Source organism: Artibeus jamaicensis, unplaced genomic scaffold (genome assembly GCF_021234435.1).
Source record: "Artibeus jamaicensis isolate MK-2021 breed Jamaican fruit bat unplaced genomic scaffold, CSHL_Jam_final contig_332, whole genome shotgun sequence".
Classification (NCBI taxonomy): domain Eukaryota; kingdom Metazoa; phylum Chordata; class Mammalia; order Chiroptera; family Phyllostomidae; genus Artibeus; species Artibeus jamaicensis.
The window spans coordinates 4936616-4957690 of record NW_026521788.1 but is presented as its reverse complement, the minus strand read 5'-3'; the positions used below and the strand labels follow the sequence as shown (position 1 = coordinate 4957690).

The 21075-nt window shown below is 36.5% G+C and overlaps 1 protein-coding gene and 1 non-coding gene across 5 annotated transcripts in view; one reads left to right on the top strand and one right to left on the bottom strand.

Annotated features, from left to right (window-relative positions):
* The window catches only part of RNLS (renalase, FAD dependent amine oxidase), a 332787-nt gene that overhangs the window by 228305 nt on the left and 83407 nt on the right, over window positions 1–21075 (bottom strand). The window lies entirely within an intron of this gene.
* LOC119057789 (small nucleolar RNA SNORA21) lies at window positions 13354–13486 on the top strand. The gene has a single exon (XR_005084141.2). It is a non-coding gene; the product is annotated as a small nucleolar RNA SNORA21 (small nucleolar RNA).

Sequence of the window (21075 nt, the reverse complement as noted above, 5' to 3'; positions counted from 1 at the left end):
ATTAGAAATCTTATATTTTGTCACTTTTTGCCTCTTCTCTTTCCATTGGCACAACTAATTTTTCCCACTCATATATTTGTGATTCATGCCATTCCGGCCATCACAGAGCTCAGAGCCCTAGCTACAGTACTTAGCCTATCAGCCAGGCCTGTCAATCAGGTTATCTTACCCCATTCTCCACAATGACTGGGGCATATGGCTCTGGTAGAGCCAGTAAGAGTCATTCCTGGGGGATCTTAGATGTACAAATACGGAGAAGAATAAATTGACATTATTGATTTGGATTGGGATGGAGAGACAAGAAAATATCAACAGTTGCTGCTAGAGCCCAGATTCCTGCTGTGAACAGGGAGCAACAGTTTCCTTTCATTCTGTGGGCTGCGCAGGTGCAGGGAGTTGAGGAGCAGAAGGGTTATGTGGTCACACCATCTAAAAACACTGGGTAAAGAAGGAGTTGACTGCAAGGCTTCCTCAATAAACATATTTGAACTAAAAGAAGGGAAGGATGCAGTATGTGGTACTAGTCAAATTTGTTTAAACAACACAAACTTGTTTTCTTTTTCAAGGAAAACTGCTAGCATGTCCTTAGATTTGTTCTTAGAACACAAAAAAGAAATACTGTCTGAGAAAATAATGTATCGGTCTACGTGTTATTTTGTTCTTTGTGCTTTGCTACATTTCCTAATTTCTCTACAACTAAAAGTTGTGTTTGATATATATATTAAATATCCACATAATAGATACAAAATACAATATTTAATATAGATTAAAATGTTTCCATCTGTGAAAGGACTCAGGCTTTCTTTCATTTCATAAATGTATTAGTCGTATTTCTAACATATTAATACTTTATATTGCCCCCAGTTTAGGACCAAAAGTCCCTGCCTTATTACTAATGGATACATACTTTTATTTTTAATTTCATATCTTTCTTCTTTGGTTCAAACCTTGTATGAGGCCAGCCAAGTTTATTACACAACCATCATTTTAGTGTATTAGGAGAAAAGGAGTTACTTGTTACCTGTTCAGTAAGCTAATGAATCTTACAGCATTTTTTGTTCCCTATGCAAATGTGTGTATACATATATGTGGTTTACAAAATGGTAACATATACAAATGATTTCATAACTTAATTTTAATATTTAAACTTAATAATATGTGATATTCTTCTTTCCATGACAGCATACAGAGCTCTACCACTTTAAAAAATTTGTTTATTTTTACATCAAATTTATGGGGGTGGCATTGGTTAATGAGATCACATAAGTTTCAAATGTACATTTCTATGACACATGATCTCTACCACTTTTATTTCTTTTAAAAATTTATTTTGCCCTGGCTGGTGTACCTCAGTGGATTGAGCACAGGCCTGTGAACCAAATAACCATGGTTCGATTCCCAGTCAGGGCACACGCCTGGGTTGCAGGCCAGTTCCCAGCAGGGGATGCACCAGCGGCAACCACACACTGATATTTCTTTCCCTCTCTCCTTCCCTTCTCCTCTAAAGATAAATAATAAAATCTTTAAGAAATTATTTTTATTTTTAATTAGGGTTGACATGCAACATTAGTTTCAGCTGTACAACATAGTGTTAGACATTTATATGTACCTTAGAAAGTGATCACCCTGATAAGTCTAGTACCCATCTGACACCATACATAGTTATTACATTATTGACTATATTTCATATGCTGTGCTTCATGTCCCTGTGACTGTTTAATAACTAATAATTTTTACATCTATTTTAAAATTAATGTTATTAAATTTAATTCTTATATTTATGATTATGTGTATATATATTTTTAAATTTTATTTTAATTGTAGTTCAAGTAGTTTTCTTTTACTCCAACCCAGCCCTCCACATCTCCCTCCCATTTCCACCCCCCTACTTTTTGTCCATGTGTCCTTTTTTTTAATATATTTTATTGATTATGCCATTACAGTTGTTCTATTCCCCCCTTCATTCCCCTCCACCCTGCAAACCCCCTCTCCCACGGTTCCCCCCTTTTATGACCACATATTTCAAGTTCTTTAGATTCTATATCTCCCCTACTATTCTTGCCCTCCCCCTATCTATTTTCTACCTACCATCTATGCTACTTATTTTCTGTACCTTCTCCCCCCTTCTCCTCCTCCCACTCCCCTGTTGCTAACCCTCCATGTGATCTTCATTTCTATGGTTCTGCTCCTGATCTAGCTGTCCTCTTAGTTTGCTTTGGTTTTAGGTGTGGTTGTTAATAACTGTGAGTTTGCTGTCCTTTCACCACTCATCTTTTTTATCTTCTTTTTCTTAGGTAAGTCCCTTTAACATTATTTCATATAATAAGGGCTTGGTGATGATGAACTCCTTGAATTTGACCTTATCTGAGAAGCACTTTATCTGCCCTTCCATTCTAAATGAAAGCTTTGCTGGGTAGAGCAATCTTGGATGTAGGTCTTTGGATTTCACGACTTGGAATACTTCTTTCCAGCCCCTTCTTGCCTGTAAGGTCTCTTTTGAGAAATCTGCGGACAGTCTGTTGGGAACTCCTTTGTAGGTGACTGTCCCCTTAACTCTTGCTGCTTCTAGAATTCTCTCCTTCATTTTAATCTTGGCTAATGTAATGATGATGTGCCTTGGTGTGTTCCTTATTGGGTTCACCTTCTTTGGGACTCTCTGAGCTTCCTGGATTTCCTGGAGGTCTATTTCTTTTGCCAGATTGGGGAAATTCTCCTTTATTATTTGTTCAAATAAGTTTTCCACTCGTGGCTGTTCCTCTTCCCCTTCTGGCACCCCTATAATTCTGATGTTGGAATGTTTAAAGATGTCCTGGAGGTTCCTAATCCTCTCATTTTTTTGAATTCTTGTTTCTACATTCTTTTCTGTTTGGTCATTTTTTTCCTCTTTCTGGTCCACTCCTTTGATTTGAGTCCCAGTTTCCTTTCCATTACTATTGGTTTCCTGTGCATTTCCATTCATTTCAATGAATTTAGCCTTCATATGTTCCTCTAATTTGTGACTAAAATCAACCAGTTCTGTGAGCATCCTGATCACCAGTGTTTTGAACTGTGCATCTGAAAGTTTTGCTATTTCTTCATTGCTTAGATTTATTGGCTCTGGGGCTCTAAGTTCTTCTTGAGCCATATTTTGATCTGGTCGTGCCTGTTAGGTATGAGGAGCAGAGCCTTAATTGTTTACCAGGGCGGGGCCACCTAGGTCGCTGGTTTGTGACGCTGTATGTGGGGACGGGGTCAGAGAGGACAATGGCGGTCCCCTCTGCCACTTCCTGCCACTGGGGCCTGCGCGGTCTGTCAGTCTGTCTCACCGCTCCCTCCTTCACTGGTTTATTCTGCGTGCAAATGTGTGACCATGGTTAGCCTTCAGTGAGTCTGCTGCCTTGCACCCTCACTGGGTCTGTCCGCTTCTCCACACCTGTGATCCGCCTACGGCTGCCAGCACACCTGAGTCGCTTGCCCTGGTAGGTCCAGTGGATCTTTCCTGCCCAACCCTGCTCTGCTGCTGGCTCTGCCCCTCTTACCAGTTTGGCTGAAGGGTTCGTTGTTGTCAGACTTCCGTGAAGTTCAATTTTCTGTGGTTTTGGCTGTGTTTTTGTTGCTAAAACTTTGTTGTTTTTAAACTTGGTTGTGGGAGGAGGCACAGTGCTTCCGTCTACGCCTCTATCTTGGCAGAAGTCTCCATGTGTCCTTTATACTTGTTTCTGTTCTACCACTTTTTATTAACCACTTTTTTCTTAGCTTAGTACTAATTATATAAATGGAGTCATACAGATCTTAGCTATTTGACCTCATTGAACCTCTAAGCGCCTCAGTGCTTTGTCTAAGTGGGGATAACCTATCTACATGGAAAATTTGCTATAAATTTAAGAAAAATGCTGTAAGTAAAGCACTTAGTACAGGGCCGGAACAGAATATACTCAGCAAATGGAAGCTTTATCATTATTACTATTAAAGGGAAATTATTCTGTTACCATTGTCATCAATGAAGGGCTGGAACAGAATGTACTCAGCAAATGGACGTTTTACCATCATCACTATTAAAGGCTAATTATTGTGTTACTATTGTCATCAATGAATAATTAGGTTATTTCCAATTTTTGCTTCAACAGACAAGACAGCAACACACTCAGTGTACCATTGTGTGAAGATTTCTATACAATAAACCCCCAAAAGTTGAACTGCTGGATCACCAGTATGCCCATTTTAACTTTTGCCAGCACAGCCAAATTTCTTTTCTGAAAGGTGTTTCCAATGGGCACTTCCTCTCACCAGAAGAGGGTGCTACTTGCTGATTGCCTTCCTGGGAAGGCAACACAGAAGGGAAGGGATTTTAGCAGGCTGTTGAAGTATGGCTAGTGTGTGTGGTAAGGCAGAAAAGAGAGGGCAGTCCTTTGTGGGTATCTCAGGAGTTCTCAAAGAAGCTGAAGGTCTCAGAAAAGCTGTTATAACCAGGGGCTATGGTTCATTACAGTGAAAGGATATAGATTAAAATCAGCAAAGGGGAAAAAAAGCACAGGGGCAGAAGTCCGGAAAGTACCAGGTACAAGCTTCTAGGTGTCCCTTCTCAGTAGAGTCTTGTGAGGACATGCTTAATTCTTATAGCAATAAAGTGTAACCCATGTGAAATGTTGCCAACTAGGAAAGCTCACCTGACTGCTACTGGGGGACAGTCACAATAGACTCACAGAGCCTATTTGACTCAGATCAGCTACCCAGAGTCTAGCTCACCACTAGAACCGAAACAGGCCTTCACCCTAAATCAGCATATATCTGGTTAAACTGGTATGCCAAGGTCTTAGGCATGCAAATAAGTGTATCTCATAAATATAGTATGGCTCAAGCCTTTGGACATACCAATTGGTCTTTTCCACAAATACACAACGGTCCAAGACTCACCCCATACAGAAACACTCTTATCAGAAAGAGTATTTCAGGGGCTAAATGATTAGCCCCCCGGAGCTGGCCGAGGGCTAGTCCTGAAGACACGCATTTCTTTTGACTATGCAGGATTTTGAACAGTCCAGACCTGTAGACCCATTTCTGCCCATGGCAGGAGGGCATGAGCAAAGGCAGGAAGGTGGGATTGCATAATACAGGATTATGGACAGGAGTGTAAACCAATGTAGTTAAAGAAAAGTAGAGCAGAGTGAGAATAAGTGGGTAGGGAGCTTGGATCAAATCATGAAGAATCTTCAATGCAGAGAAGCATGAGTTAGAAGACAATTACTTTAATAGTGGTTTTCAATATGAGTTGGAATAAAAAGGGTCTAGATTCCAGGAAACTTAATAACAACCCACGAGACAGGAAGTCCGGAAGCAGAGTGATGGCCATGGCGATGCAAAAGACCTTACATGAAACTGCGAGAAGCAACCATAATAATACTTCAAGAGTTGCTGAAAACAGATGGACAAAGGTGGGGGGAAGGAAGAACAAAACATAAACCACCTTCGCCTCATCACCTGGGGAGCTCACTGACACAGCACATTACTCTCTCCAAAAGCTACTAAGTTCAAGTCTTTGGTACAGAGTGTGGAAATCTGCATTTCCACAGGCTCCCCAGATATTCTTATCACCACTAAAGTACGAGATTCTCTGTTCTCTGTGGTGCCCAGAAAATCATCTATGTTGGGAATTTAAACAGATCTCAAGTTGTGAGTATAGGAAGGAGTAAAACTGTATGAAAAAACAGATACTTTTTTTTCTTCAGGCAACTCAGCATGGGAGTTTCAAGGTAGGCATGAGGATGAGGATGAAACTCTTGTTGCATTTTTGTGGGTAGAAAAAAATGGCACATGGACCTTGGTGTTTGAAAAAAATGGCTCAATTCTGCAGACTCAGGGCATGTCCAAGGGTATGCCCTCGGAATGAAATCTAGATTATGAAAAGCACAGCTCTCCTTTCCCGAAAGTGACAAGGTCTTTGCTCAGCACAACCTATCACTGCTACAAAAATTATACAGCATATATTTTGGAAATAAGCACATTAAAGAGATGCCTTTATATGTAGAAAGTACAGAAACTTTTTCAATTTTGGCAACCCTTTGGGCCTTAGAATGTTTATGAAGAAGATAATTTTTAAAATAAAATTTCAGAAGAAGCAAACACTGAAAGTGATTGTTCAGAGTTCAGAATATAAGACTAATTAAATAAAATCCAAATATATCTTTTTCCTCCCTTTTAACCTCTTCATCTAACTTTCCTCCACTGCTCCCCCCCCTCGCCTAAATGAATCCTTCTCACTCCTGGGTGGCAGTGAAGAAGATGGCATTCTCCAACATAGGCAGCTTCCTTCATTTAATATAATGCTGATGATTTCTTTCATTAAGTTTTAGCATCCGTTTGAAAATCTGGCAAATCCTATGATACATGCTATCCCCATTAAGTGCATTAAAAGAACATTCATTCAATCAGAAAATTAGTTAAATATTCTCTAAATAAATTATATTTAAGATGTTATGTATAAAATATGATAATTTTGGAAGAAAATCAAATTATACATAATATTTTAATGTTCTGTTGAATAGAGTGAAAAAAGCATAAGCTTTAGAGCCAGGCAGATACCAGTTTGATTTATGGCTCCAGATTCGGGGAAGTTATCTAGGCTTTCTGAATCCATTATTAGATTCTCATCCATTATCATTGTTTCTAAATGAGGCATTATCGGCATTCAAGGCAGGATAATTCTTTGCTGTGGGGTGGTTCTCAGCAATGCAAGACAGCTCTCACCACTATGCTCCTTTGTCTAGCTATTTAAATGAAAGTAGCATTCCCACCTCCAGCTCTGAGACAATCAAATGTCCCTATAACACTGCAAATGCCTTCAAGGAGGATGCAGATGCTCCAAGTTCAGAGCAAATGCACTGAATGTAGGGTGGGGCAAAAGTAGGTTTACAGTTGTAAGTACTTGAAACACAGCATTTATCTTGTGTTATTATTTATTAATTATTGTCTTATTTTCCATATGAACAACTGTAAACCCACTTTTTCCCCACCCTGTAATACCTCTTTAAGTTGGGAGCATTTTTCTGAGACTTTTGGGTTAACAAAAGTAGTTAAGAGAATGTGGTGAGGTCAGTCGGACCTGGACTTAAATTCTAGCCCTGTCACCAGAAGCTGTGTGTAGGTAGCAAACTGCTTAATTTAAGCCTGAACATCTCCATAAAATTACAGGAGTAATACCTGCCTGAGAGAATTCCTGTGAGAGTTCCATGAAATAATGTGTGCTCAGCACTGAGCACTAAGACTGCTGCAGCGTAAGCACTCAGTCAAGTCAGCCCTGGTGGCTGCAGTCGTTGTTATTAAAGCCAGATGCCTGAGATTAAAGAGAGGGGAGGTGGCGGGGAAATAAGATATCTTGTTTAAGAAGTTTCACAAAGACAGAAAAGTAGGAAATAAAAAGTAGCTAGAGAATGTAGCGTTGTTAGTGTCACTGCCTAAATAGGGAGATGCTGTGTGTATTTGAAAGACAGAGGGAAGCTAGTAATGGTGATCACCAGGCTGAGATCCAAGAGGATTGGAAGGGTGGCTATACCAGGCGATGTGCCGAGGAAGCCAGCAGGCTTGAGTACACAGGGAGGAAAGATGACTGGCATTCCATTGTGGCTTCTCCAAACTTGCAGCTGTGTTTATGTGTCCTTAGGGTTTGCCTAATTTCATTGGGATTTTCACGGATTCTACACTTTATTAGTGCACCACGCTCTAAGTTATGGCCAGCCATCAACAGAGCTGTTTTAATATACCAAACTCAGGAAATAAGAAACTGAAATGGAAAGTGTGCTGGTTAAATAAGGGAAGAGCAATGTACTAGGAGGTGAAGCAATTTCTTCCATATAACTCTTTCCTGGCAATAGATCTTGGTCTCAGACTCCTAATATCTGATAGCATTTCAAGGGATTACATTTTTACATTACCACTTTTACATTTTCTCTAAGTATGTTTTCAATGACTTTTTTAAACCCTCACTTGCCCTTTATTTCTCCCTCTACCTTCTATATGCAGTACTAAAAACCCTTTCATATCTGATTAATCCCAATGTCCTTTCAGTTCCTAATCTCACCTTCTTATACCAAGAAGAATTTTCCAACATGATTATTTTCAAGTCATCCCTCACAAAAACTTCAGAGATTCATCCCCTATTCTCTGTGGTGACCCAGCGATAAGGGAAAATAATGTGGTCTCTGGTTTCTAGGAAGTGACGCTGACCCCACTTGTATTATTACAGTTCATGTTTCAAAAATCAAAAAATAAGGGAAAATAAAGTTTAAAGAGCATAGTGCTGTATTAAAGCTGTGTAAGAAGTGACGTAAGGTCAAAAATAGCTATGGAATAGTAAATCTTCATAAGTGCCCCCCGTAGGATACTACTCTTTGTAGATGCTCTCCAAATCCAGGGTTTTATGGCATCAGAGACTCTGCCAACCCTACTCCTCTCCTGGAGGTTCACAGTTCCATCCCCTGAGAGTCCTAAAGACAAGAGCTTGCATGGCTTATTTCATCATTTGCTCTCGACCCATCCTTAAATAGGATGGTATGCACGTTTAATGCAATACCTACTAATATCCCACAGAACCAGTGTTCTGAAGACCATGTTAGCAAAAGACCGGGATGAATTTGTTCTTGTTTTAGTGTTGTTACTGTTTGTCATTTTTTAAAACTTCCAATCAATCGATGGCTAAGATTGGTGCTAAATACAAAAGTGTACATTTGGAAGTCATGGCAATGTAAAGTTGCTATGGAAGTCTCTACACATGTGCTCCTGATACCTGAATTATCCTGTCTCTTAGATTGGCAGGCGGGCACTGATCCATGGGCCATACCAACGGGCAGCTCGGTCACTCATTGTGCACCACCCTTACCCTTGGTGGGATGTGTATCACTAGGAAGAAGATAGTGGAGTGTATACATAAACTCCCCCACTCCCCAAATGAATAGGTAACATACTGAAGTAGTATGCCTTTATCTTCAGGAATGTTCATGAAAGCTACTTTCTAAATTAACAATCTTACAATATTTTCAAACAGAAGTCTGGACAAAATATAAACCACTTCCCTAAACTGTTGTTGAAGAAGTACATATCTTCAACATGAACCCCTTTCCTCATAGATGTGGGTATTTGGAAGTAATGAAAAGATGGTAAAATTCTTTCATTTATGTATGTATTTATTTATTTATTTAGAAACTGTAGTAATGGAGTTGAGTGGTAAGGAGGAGAGACCAGGTGTGTTTGCCAGGGTACTGATATTCACAAAACACACAAGTCCAAAGCATGGTTAACTGCCAAGGCAATGAGTTCCTGAAGCAGCAAGGCTTGCCGAATTCAAATTTAACTGCATCTTTTTTGAACTCTGTAAGTGCTTTTTGCTGTGCATCTTTCCCCAAAATGGTAAAAGTGCAAAAATGGTCTGACCATTTTTAAACAATTAACTTGCTATCACATAAATGAAATTCAAATTCTTGATTTAACCCCAAATGACAATTCAAGCAAATTATATTTTTTCTATCAATGACATTAAATAATGGATAACTATCTGTTATTAAGAAAAGAACAGAAGAATGGTACAGTGTGGTCTAAATTAACAACAACAATTTAGGGATTGTTCCGTGTCTAAAGTCGTCTCTTGAATGGTAATATTCAGGATTTGTTCAAAGAAAATCTGACCAATAGAACAACAAAGTGGATGCCTATTACCCTGTAAAATTACCACAACAAAGACCAAAAATGACAGGAATGGTGGTGACTGCAGAAATGACAGTGATGACAGTGATGGAGAGGAACATGGTGCACAGGGACACTGATGATGATAGGGGTGACAGTGATGATGGGGATTCAGAGATGATAACAGACAATACAGCAGCATCTAATCCTCACTGATCATCTCTGTCTTCCCAGCAGTGGACTGAAGGGTCTACAGGCATCACCCCACTTAAATCCCATGAACTTCCTCTGAGGTAGTCACTGCCACTGTTACTTTTCACAGCTGGGGAACTTCAGGGTCAGAGAGGGCCAGTATTCTGTTGAATTCATACAGCTCTCCAGTGCAGGAGATGGAATGCAACCAAAGTTCCACCTGACCCTAGAGCACATGCTTTTGCTTATTAAGCTATGCCACCACCCACTGTGTAATCCTGTCTGGGTATTCATAATGTATGTGTGTTGAATGTATGCATGGAATCTTATAAGGCCATGTAGCCCACTACCTATTTCAGATAGATTAATGTTTATCCTTGTTAGATTTTCATCTGATTTCTTTTTAAACACCTATAAATATTAAAGCTTGAGAATCAGCTGCCTCAGGTTCTTTGTAGAGTGAAGTCCACTAGCAATAAAGACTTTAAAACCTACTCCAAGATGGTTCTCATATTATCCCTTAGACATTTTAAAAGTGCTTACTTTCTCCCACCTAAACACATTCCTTATTTTCTAATGTCTGCCCTGAGCGCCACATGTCTCCTGGTCTCCAAGTTTCCCAGGCTTGAAAACATGAGGCCACCTGATTCCTATGCCCCTCTATGCCTTCGATCCAATCAGTCTTTGATGCTTGGCAACATATCTTCAATGTTTCTTTTAGATTCATCACTTTCTTTCCACTCCCACTCCTGCCACTCCCACTCCCACTCCCACTCTTTCCTCCCCTCGGGCCCAGTCATTGACTTTCACTACATGACAGGGTTAAATCATACCACATGAGTCCTCACTGCCTATCACTTCAATTTCAAATATCTCACCCTGTTCCTAAAATATCCCTTTACATGTGGCCCCACTTTACCTCAGCCTCATCTGCCACTAGTCATCAAAGCATGCCTGGGAAGCCCAGTAGCCTTGCAGGCTCGCTGATGTCCCCCCAGATAAAGAATAAACCCACAATATACAGGGTTTATTCATCCTCAGTTCACCTTTCCTGCTTCAAGTCCCTAATTACCCCCAACCAACTACCTCTGTGGCAACACTTCTATTACTCTGAAGCATGTGACAACTCTCATGTGCTCTTCTCATACTTCCTCTCTGCAATGCCTTCTCAAATTGGTAAAGTCACACTTCTCTATTAAGAACCAGGGATAACAGGCTTCCTGTGTGAACTTCAACTTATCCTATGCACAACGGACACTGACTTGTATCCTCTGCTATGGAACTTATCATCTAGCATTGTTGTAATTTACGTTTGTTGTACTCCACCTGCTGCTTTTTCATATCCTAGCAAATGGCCCAGTGCATGGCCTACAGCATGGTCTTAATAAATGCTTATTGAATAAATTAATTAACTATTTACTCCAAATATGCTTTGCTCAATCCTATGAAACCCATTTATAATTCACTCCATACTATTGTCTAGCTACCCCAGCCCATGACTTTAAGAATAATGAAAATACTTGCCCAAACAAGCTCAAATTGACTTCTCCCTTTTACTGATTTGACATAGTCTTAACTACTGTACCTTATTATCTATCTATCTATCCATCCATCCACCTATCCTGTCTCTATAGCCAAGTGAGGAGCTAGAGTATCTTGGTTTGAATTACAATTCTAGCAACTAGCTTCTGTTTCTTAATGTGTAAAATAAGGCTAACAGTAGCTACCGTATGGGGTTGTTGTAAGGAATAATTGAATACACAGTGAATGCTCAATAAATATTAGCTACAATTATTATTAGGGTGGTAAACATATTTTTTTTCTTTGTATGTCCTATCACGGCATCTAGAACTATGCTTAACTGTAGCAGGTATTCAGCAATGGCTTGTTGGTGTTAATGATAGAAGAGTAAAAAGTCAATTGTCTTTCTTTGAGGTCAATTTTTCCATACTTGATTCTTAACAATTATGAAGCATGCTCTATATAGGATTCCTGTAACTTTGTTAAAAAAATAAGCCTTGGAAGCTAGAGTGTTGCAAGGTATTTTCATGTTTCTACCTGAAGTAACAAGTGAGACATATTTTATTGGCCCAATTTGCATCTGAGAAAAATTATATCTGGTTTCCTAATCCGAAAAATAAAGCTAATCAGTCTTCACCTCATAGTATAATTGTGAAGGTTAAATAAGGTAATCCATGTAAATGGAAAGCATTAATCCTCTTAAACATTAGTGGCAACATTAGAAATATCAGTATCATCATCACTGAACTTGTCTCAGCAAAGGAAAACTTAAAAGAGAAATATGAGTTACTGATTACTGGCCTCTCTTAGCCTTCCACACTTTGGGGAAAGTAACCCAGATTCCTCTTGTGTGCCTATATGACAAAGCTCTTTTCCATTCATTGTTGTTCATATCAACCACCTTCTTTGTACATTCTTTTAGTTTGTACTTTTTAAAACTACAGTAAAAAGTGGGTGCAACATATAAAGAAAAATTCACCAACAGATCATAATAAAAAATTCCTTACAGCCAGTGTTAAAATTATGCTGCCATCTCTTAGCTTTTCACATTTAGGGAAAAATAACCCAAATTCCTCTTATTTGCCCATATGAAAGAGCTATTTTCCATTTATTATTTTTTGTACCTTCATTGTGCATTCTTTTAGTTTCTACTTTTAAAGGTATAGTAAAAAGCAGATCCAACATATAAAGAAAAATTCACCAAATGATCATAATAAAAAATTCCTTATAACAAGTGTTTTGAACTCTACATCTAGTAGATTGTTTGTATCCATTTTGTTTAGTTCTCTTTCTAGGGTTTTGTTCTGTTCTTTCATTTGGGACATGTTTCTTTGTCTTTTCATTTTGACAACCTCCCTGTGTGTGTTTCTATGCATTGGGTAGAGCTGCTATGTCTCCTGGGCTTGGTATAGTGGCCTTACATAGTAGGCATTCTGTAGGGTTCAGTGGCACAGCCTCCCTGAGCACCCAAGCTTCTACAAGCAATCTACTAGATGAAGAGTTTAAAACAGTGATCATAAAGATGCTTAATGAACTTAGTGAGAAATTCAACAGCATAAAAATGACATGGATACCATAAAAATAACTGGTCAAATAAAGAAAAAGGATATACTAGCTGAAATGAAGAATAATTTACAGGGTATCAACAGTAGAGTGGATGAAGCAGAGAATCAGATCAGCAATTTGGAATATAACAAAGCAAAAAAATAACCAATCAGAACAGCATAAATAAAAAAAAGAATTAAAAAATGAGGATAGTATAAAAAGTCTGGGACAACTGCAAGTATACCAATATTCATTTCATGGGGGTGCTGAAAGGAGAAGAGAGAGAGGAAGATATTGAAAACCTATTTGAAGAAATAATGACAGAAAGCTTGTCTAACCTAAAGGAAATAGAAATATAACTCTAGGAAGAACAGAGAGTTCCAAACAAGGTGAACCCAAAGAGACTCGCAATAAGACACATCATAATTAAAATGCCAAAGGTTGCCACTTTGAAAAGCACTCGTTGGGCCTTTCGCTAATGACCCACTGAGCCATCAAGAAAAGGCAAAGTAAAAACACCGCTTTTGGGTGAAGTGGCAGCATGTCTTGTCTCGCTTCAATCGGTGGTGTGACAAGGGGTTAAAAAAAAGGTTTAAAAAAAAGCCAAAGGTTAAAGACAAAGAGAGAATCTTAAAAGCAGCAAGAGAAAAGCATTTAGTTACCTACAAGGGAGTCCCCACAAGATTGTCAGCTGATTTCTCAAAAGAAACTTTGCAGGCTAGAAGGGACTGACAAGAAATATTCAAAGTGATGAAAAGCAAGGACTTAAGCCAAAATTACTCTACCTAGTAAAGCTATCACTTAGAATAGAAGGACAAATAAAGAGCTTCCCAGACAAGAAAAAACTAAAGGAGCTCATCACCACCAAACCAGTATTACATGAAATGTTAAAGGGTCTTCTCGAAAAAAGATGATTAAAAAATTAAAAAGTGAACAATAAAGTGGCAATAAAACCCATTATCTATCAACAATTAAATCCAAAAATGAAAATAAATGAACCAGCAGAACAGAAAGAGACTGACTATTGCCAGGTGGGAGGGGAGTTGGGGGGATGGGGGAAAAAGTGAAAGGATTAAGAAGTACAAATTAGTTGTTATAGAATAGTCATAGGGATGTGAAGTACAGCATTGGGAATACAGTCATTAATAGTCTAATAACTATGGTCTCAAATGGGTAAGAGATTTAGCAGGATGATCACTTAGCTATATATGTCTAATGACTGGGATGTACACCTGAAACCAATCAATATTGTATGTCAACTGTAATTGAAAAATAAAAAAAATATTTAAATAAAATGGATATAAAACTTACTGGAAAAAGAAAAAAATTCCTGTTTAAATCTTGTATACCACTTGTATATTTTTAAATATATCCTTGCATCATTGCATCATATTAGCTCTTTGTACAATCCTATGCTCATTAAGTCTTCACTCATAATTCAATCTCCTTTCCTCTTAAATTTATGATTAGTCAGTCTTTGTCCATTATATTCTTGTATTACTGCATTGTATTTGCCTTGCCAGACCTTCATCTAATTTCTGAAAGCTTATTTTCCTATTTAATAACATATTTTGAATTTTAATTTTACCCTGAAAGCATTAGAAATGTCATTTCCTACAGGAACTTGAAATCTGGTAAGATATTCTGAGTTTTGTTTCCTGGGTCATCAATTAAGTGAAAATTCTTTGACATAGCTGTGGGCTGAATTTGATAAGTTCCTCAAAGTTGATGACTAACTGCTAGTAGTTATCCTTTGAAGGAAACCTTTAATAAAATTCATACTTTTCTAAGGTTCTCATAAGACTTTAGTCAAAAATGCTGTTATACTTCCCCAAAAGGAAACTTTATTCAAATTAATACTTTTTAAGATTCTTACAGAACTAAAATCAGTATTATTCACTACTCTGTTGTGTGTGTATGTATATGTGGTGTACGTTAAAAAATAACCTATGTTGGTCTGGTTTGATATTATTTTTATGAAGACATGACTAGTAACGTCCAAATGGTTTGTCATAATTTATTGAATTTAATTCATTTCCAAGGTTCTATTTCCGCTTTCAATTCTATCATTGTTTGCTTTATGTATTTTGGGGCTCTATTGTTAGGTGTGTGCATATATTTACAATTGTTATGTCTTCCTGGTATTAACTCTTTTATCATCATGAAATATTCTTTTTTTCTCTCCAGCAATATTCCTAGTTTTAAAGTCTATTTTGTCTGATAGCATTATAACCACTACAGTTTTTCTATAGCTACAGTTTACATAATATATCTTTTTCATCTATTTAAACATATTTGTGTCTTTGAATCTCACTTGTGTCTCTATAGACAGCATATAGTTAGGTCTTGCTTTTATAACAGTTCACCAATCTCTGTCTTTTAAACTTGTGTTAATAAAACACAAACCATGTTAATTAACATGGTTGGATTTACAACTTCCACTTTGCTGTTTATGTTTTATGGATATCTTTCCTCTTTTTCCTATTCCTCCTTAATGCTTTTTTTGTGTTAAATATATATCTTTTCACATTACTATTTAGTCCTCTTATGCTGAGCCCTGCAGTCACCACACTGTTGCCCACTGCCATGAACCCTTTTTCCTTTTAACTCAATCCTTCCAGTCCCTCACCTCCCACCCCCATAGCTGTCATCTTGCTTAGTGTGCTATTTAACTCCTGTGTTAATTTTTTAAATGATTTTATTTGTAGTTATTTTCTTAATGGATGCTGTAGGGATAACCATAGGCATCTTGACTTATCATAGTCAATTTCAGACAAATAAATTAAATGCACTGAAATATTAAAGACTGGCTCCTTTATAATTCCATTCCCTCTCCATGCCTTGTGTTATTATCATCACATATATTTTACATATGTATGTATACATATTTATGTAAATGCAACAACACAGTTTTATAACTACTAGAATATTATGTCATTCTAGGAAGTTATGAGCAATAATGAAATAAAGAACTTTTTATATTAAACGATGTATATTTTATTAACCTTTTATATTTACCATTTCCAGCATTTTTCATTTCTTTCTGTGAATTTGTCTTTTAGTACCACTTCCTTTTCTCCTAAAACAGTATCTGTGCTTTTCTTGCGTGACAGGTCTGCTCACAATGAGCTTTCTGTTGTTATTATTATTTTTAATGCTGGATGATCTTATTTCAGCTTCATTTTTGAAGACTAGTTTTGTTGGATATATAATTCCTGGTTGGAATGTTTCCTTTTAGCACTTTGAATATGTCATTCCATTGCTTTCTGGACTACATTCTTTTGAATGAGAAGTCAGTCATTAATTGTATCAATTCATCTCCATGTCATGAGCTGATTCTCACTTGTTGTTTTTAAGATTTTCTCTTTTCCTTTAGCCTTCATAGTCTGACTAAAATTTGTCTAGGTGTAGACAGTTTTGTGTTCACTCTTCATAAGATACATAGGATTCACTGAGTTTCCTGGATTTGTAGAGTAATGCTGATTTTCAAATTTGGAAAGTTTTAGGTCATTATTACTTCAATCATTTTTTTCTCTGCTGATTTATTTCTTTGCTGTCCTTTTGGCACTGACATTACATGTATGTTGGTATTCTTGATGTTGTCCCATAGGCCTCCAAGGTTCTCCTCATTTTTTTCAGTCTTTTTCTCTGTGTTCTTTATATTGTATAATTTTTATCGATCACGCTCAAGTTCATCGATTCTTTCTCCTGCCATCTTAAATCTGTTCTTGAGACACTGTAGTGATTTTTAAAAATTTCAGTTACTGTATTTTTAACTTCAGAATTTCCTTTTGAGCCCCGACCATCGTGGCTATATTGGTTGGGTATCAACCTACAGAACAAAAGGTCACCAGTTTGATTCCTGGTCAGGCCACATGCCAGGGTTGCAAGTGCAGTTCCTTGTTGGAGGTGCATACGAGAGGCAACTGAGCAATGTTTCTTTCTCACATTGATGTTTCCTTCCCTCTCTTTCTCCCTTTTTTCCCTTCTCTCTAATAAATAAATGAATAAAATCTAAAAAAAGGCTACATATCTTAAAAATAGGATTTCCTTTGGATATTTTTATAATTTCTATCTGCTTATTAGGATTTATTACTTGTTAATTTATATTGTTAAAATTTACTTTAATTCTTTAAAAATAATTTTACTTAGCTGCTTTGAAGTCTTTGTATACTAAATTCTGCATTTGAGGATGCTCAGAGACTTTCTATTGACTGCTATTTTCCTTACTCACTTTCAATTCACTTTTATTTACTTTTTGTTAAAAACTGAACATTTTAGATAATATATTGCAGGAAATCTGTATTGTGATTTCTTCCCCTGATGATGTTGGTTGTTGCTTTTATTGTTGTTGTTTGTTTGTTTGTTTGTTTGTTTTTGCAGCAATTTGTCTGGGATAAGTCTGTAAAATTTGTCTCATGGAATGCAGCCACTGATAATCCTGCTTACTTTTCATTTTTTAAAAATTCTTGCTTTAATTCTTAAACCTGGATTCCCAGGGATCACACTTGTGACTATACGGTTCAATGTGTGACAACATTTGGACCGAGGTGGTACTCAGACATGTTGAGCTAGTAAAGCTTCCATTTTCTGAGGGCTAGATCCATAATTCAACAGTGTTTTAAACATAAAGCTTCTCAGATTACTGGATGCCTTTGGGTGACTGTACAGAACTTCAATGGTTTTTTTTTCCAGTTTTTATCCATTTTTATAATTGCTTTTGTGGGAAGATTATTTTCCAAGCTCCTTCCCTGATCACAGCTGAAAGTCCTTGAAATCAGGGTTCTGACTTTTTGTCTCTGTATTCCAGGGCCTAACATACAGTAAACTTGCAGTAAATGCTGCCAGAATTTTACTCTTCAATTTCTTTTTTTAAGGTGGATAAATTTCCTAAAGACTGCATAGAAAAAATTTCTGTTAACTGTAATTTTTCAAATGCTTGGCTCCTAATGCCATGATGACAGTTATAGGTTCCCTAAATTCTAATGATGCATATCACAGAACTTGCTGAATAAATCTAGTCTTTTTGATACTCTTTTTCCTCCAAAGATTTATTAAGCTAAAATTGACATGTAACCTTGTATAAGTTTAAGATATATAACATAATGAGTTGCTACATACATACATATATATTATAAAATAATTATGTTGGTACTCTTATTTCTTCTCTTATTCCAATTGTGTTTTTATATTTCTGTTTCTCAAAGGCCAAATAAAATTTTTTTAAAGATTTCATTTATTTATTTTTAGAGATGGGAAGGAGAAAGAGAGGGAGAAAAACATTGATATATGAGAGAAACATTGGGTGCCTCTCTCATGGACCCCTACTGGGGACTGGGCCCACAACCCAGTCATGTACCCTGACAGGGAATAGAACCAGCCACTTTTTGCTTTGAGTGAAAATGCCCAACCAACTGAGTCACACTGATTAGGGCCAAATATAATTTTTCTTGACAGTGTCTGGGTTCCTTTCTCTCCTGGCTTCTCTTTGTTCACAACACTTTGTTCCTGAGAATCAATGACATAATATTACACAATAAAAACCCTTCATATTGTATACTTTGCAAGTAATTTTATTATAAATTAAGATACATAGTAATCTTACAAATTGGCAGTAATAACTGAGTAATAATCTTTTGCAGATTTTGCAAATTAACAATCAAGTGAATATAATAAAGATAATTAGAGGGAGTGCATCACAATAAGTATTCTTTTCTTTAATATTTTATCCAGGCTATCAGAGTTTTAATTACATCTTATTGAAGATACTCTTGTGAACATATTCAATTTACTATACCCCACAATTCTGAAAAAGTCGTCTTGATAATATTATACATCAGCTACAACTTATATCAAGTCTTTGACAACATGAGAATTAAAAGCAAATTTTTATAAGAATTATTAATCTGGAGGGTGACTGACATAATATTCATGAAGGTTCTCAGTAATAGCTTGTTTAAATCTCAATAGCTACTGAGCCAGCTCTACTGAAAATACAACCAATATCAAAGTCTAAATCTTTAATATAGTGAAAAATCTTCAAAAGGATAGCTTTCCTTCTTGAGGGAACAGCTTTACACATGTTCTGTGTATTCACTGATAAAATACAGCAACAAGTTCAGAAGGCAGCATTTGATATTTAAAAGTGCACATTTGTACTTTCTTACCACTGCCAATTGTTTCTTTCTTTGGAAACGTGGGGTGTGGAATGGGGTCAGGAAAAATAGTAAAATTCCTGAACATGGCATTCAATCTCTTTTTTCATAAAGGCTTTTTACTAACAGAAGAAAGAGAATTTATGAGTTGGGTCTCATTTCTTCTCCCTACTATCTACTCCAGAAGACACTAATAAGAAGTGAAAATGCCAAAAGGTAGACAGAAAAAATGGAAGAAGAATAAGAACAAAGTGTTTGGATAATACATAGAGCAGATAATGATTCCAGGAATAATTTATTTATAAACATTACTTTTCTAAACTTTCCATCAATCACTTATTCATTAAAACTGAAGGTAAAGACTAATAACATACCTTTAAAGTTATTATATCTTAATTTCTTTAAAGTTGAACTGCAAGACAGATTGGAAGGGGAAAATGGCAAAAAAAGCATGGCAAAAATTGTTAAAGGTCAGTTGAAGCATTGCTCTCTATATGTTTAGGTTTTTAATTTCTCTTGGCAATATTTTGTGGTTTCAGTGTACATATCTTACCCATTGTCAGATTTATCCTTAAGCATTTCTTATTATTTTTTGCTTGTTCATGGGTCAGAAGATTCCATATTACTAAGATGTCAGTTCTCCCCAAAACCGATCTACAGATTCAACAAAATCTCAGCAAGTTTTTTGAAGAAATTGAAAAACTAATTCTGAAATTCATATGGAAAGGCAAAGAACCTAGAATTGATAGAACAATCTCAAAGAGGAAGAACAAAGCTAGATCAATAAAACTACCAGGTTTCAAGGTTAATTATAAAGCTACAGTGATGAAGACAGTGTGTCATTGGCATAAAGACAGATAATTAGTCAATGAAACATAAGAGAGGATCCAGAAATCATCCCAGACATATATATATAATTGTTCATATATATATATATGAACAATTGATTTTTGACAAAGGTTCAAAGGCAAGTGAGTGAAGAAGGAATAGTCTCTTCAATAAGTTGTCTGGAACAACTGGATATCCACATGCACAATATAAACTTTGTTTCATACCTTGCACTAGATATAAGAATAAACTTAAAATAGATCATAGGATTAATGTAAAACCTAAAATCTGCAAAACTTCTTGAAGTAAAGCTTGAGAAAAATCTTTGTGATATGATCATAAAAGAATAAATTTATACAGTCTCTTCTTCAAAATTAACAATGTATACTCTTCAAAAGATGCTGTTAAGGAAAAGAAAAGTTAGCTAATGCATGAAAACATATTTGTAAAGCAAATAATGAAGGATTTGAATTTAAAATTTATATAAAGAGCTCTCAAGACTCAAAAACAGGAAAGGGCACAACCAAATAAAAAATACACAGATTTGAATAGACCCTTGGCTAAACAAGATATACAGATGGCAAATAAACACATGAAAAGATGCTCTATAGCATTAGTTATCACACAAATGTAAATTAAAGCCTCAATGAGATACCTCTACACACCTATTAGAATGGCTAATGAAAAAGACTAAGTATATTATGTGTTGACAAGATGGTAGAAAAACTGGAACTCTCAAACACTGCTAGTGGGAATATAAAATGGTATAACCATTTGGAAAACAATGAGACAATTTCTTTTAAAAAAATTAAGCATACACCTCACATGTGATCCAGCCATTTTACTCCCAGGTATCTACCCAAAAGAAGGGGAAGGACATGCTCATGCAGACTTGCACGCTAGGGGTCAAAGCAGTTGTTTATAGTCCCAAACTGCAAACAACCCAAATATCTACAACAGATGAGTGGATAAACACATTGTTGTGTATCCATACTTGGAATACTGTATCATTGATAAAAGAAATGAACTATTGATACCTGAAATAATGCAGATGACTTTCAAAATAATTATGCAGAGTGAAAGAAGTAAGGCAAAAAGTTGTACATACTGTATGAGTCCATTTATATAAAATTCTAGAAAAGGTAAATGTTATCTATAGAGACGGAAAGTGAATCAGTGAGTG